The sequence below is a fragment of the Cariama cristata genome, unplaced genomic scaffold, assembly GCF_000690535.1.
Source record: "Cariama cristata isolate BGI_N322 unplaced genomic scaffold, ASM69053v1 scaffold36414, whole genome shotgun sequence".
Classification (NCBI taxonomy): domain Eukaryota; kingdom Metazoa; phylum Chordata; class Aves; order Cariamiformes; family Cariamidae; genus Cariama; species Cariama cristata.
Window position 1 is genome coordinate 15,802 of NW_009614176.1, and position 1,886 is coordinate 17,687.

A 1,886-nucleotide genomic window follows, 5' to 3' on the forward strand; every position below is an offset into this window, starting at 1 on the left:
CCTATTAAAATGTGTTATTTTGAAAATAGAAATCAGATATGAAAAATGCAAAGATGACTGATTTCAAAAGGTTTCACTTGTCTACAAAACTATTACTCAAATGTTTTTATCATGCAAAATCAAGTAGAAATTATGTGTTCCAATCCTAAATTCTCTGGGAATTCCTCAGTTGACTATTTTTTCCAGTCCTAGTTAGGAGGCGACCATTTCTACCATGTCTCCAAGACAATTAAAAGACAGCAGTCTCAGTACAGAGCACATCAAAGAAACAGCCTGACTTCAATTCTCTGAACTGTGTGCATGAGGAACCAATGGCCACCTTCCCCTCAAGATGATCATTAAACAAATCTCCTACATTATGCCTCTAAGTTAACACAATGTGAATACCCACCACAGCATCCAAAAAGGATAAAAAGGAGACTCAGGCAATGCCGTCCTGAAAAATCCATTCACTAAGAACATACTTTAAATGGCAGGCCATAAGAATTCAGAAAAACAAACTGACTCTCTTTACCAGATTAGCCTCACTAGGAAAGAAAAGGCTGAACGTAATACACTCCAGATGTACATATTTCCAGCTCCCATGATTTTACTTTTGGTGATGTCTGTAGCAGAACACTCAAGATAAGGAAAGGCCAGTTTCAGTCTCAGCTGAATGTTTTTTCTTCTAGTAAAATATTCAGTAATAATTAAATATTCAGGGACTTATTTGGCATAGCATTTCCTTTCGTCTGATCAGAAAGTGTTTAACCAACTCACCTATAAAAGCAACATAAAGGTTTCTACTGATTTCATTTGACTACAAATCAGATGCCAGATCTATCACACAGAAAAGGAAAGTAACAATCTATCTCTGCTTCATAGGAACATTTTGCATAGAAAAAGTAATCTTAATGCAAATAAAAGACTTCTGATAACAGAGAGTAGTTCACACTTTAACTGGAAGAAAAATAATGAATAAGGATTAAAATGGATTTTTAAAAAACTTTTTCTTTTACAGTTTAAATAAAAGTTTATTAACTGCTGAGAAAATGTAGCCATTAACTTGTATTAGCAGTTGTTAGAATGTAGTTAAGTATTTTAGCATTACATTTGTTTGTAAGATTTTTAGAATCAGCTCTTGGCTTTCTTCTCCAAAAATGCGGATGGAACAACAACTCAGGACATTGCTTTTTCAATTTACAAAAGCAAAATAACTTCTTTCACTTTTGTAGGCTTTCCCACTGCTTAAAAAAAACAAAAACAAAGCAAGCTTCATACAATAAATAACACCAGTGCTCAAAACAGTATGGCAACCCACAAGGCTGCCCTATCGGGCTCTGATGAAAAGGGTTTCATCAGGAGTTGCTGGACAATTCTCCTTCTCAGTAACAGTCTCTACTGCACCTGAAGCAGAAACAATCACTACCGTTTTAGCTGCTGAAAGAGCTTTCTCCTTCTCTGCAATGGCAGCACAGACTGCCACAATTTCATCACTTTCAAAGTCATAGTCTGGGATTGATTCTTGTGCAAGCTCTTTTTCTTTTGCCAGTGCTTGCAGTGCCTCAGTCTTTGTTGCCTTCTGCTGTTCATGTAGTTTTCTTGCCCAGGAAAGGTCCTCTTTCCATACTTCAGGGTTCATTGGAAAGATGTGTAAGGATACCTGGAAACTTCGGATTGCCTACAAACAGAACAGGGAAGAAGCAAGGATTGGACACTTTAAAGACTACATATTTCATTACAGACATTAACAACAACAAAAATTATGTACATCAGTCAAGCAAAGACAAAAATTATTTTATTCCAGTCTGCCTCTAGTGGAACAATCCTCCCTCAGCTTAAGTTCAATAGTAGCGTTACCCCCAAACAGCTATGCATACAAGTATGTGAAAGTACCAAGAATGCAT

The 1,886-nt window shown here is 36.4% G+C and overlaps 1 pseudogene; it reads right to left on the reverse strand.

Moving 5' to 3' along the window:
* Window positions 1-1,309: 1,309 nt before the first annotated feature.
* Window positions 1,310-1,660, reverse strand: LOC104161022 (annotated as a pseudogene).
* Between the last annotated feature and the right edge of the window lie 226 nt (window positions 1,661-1,886).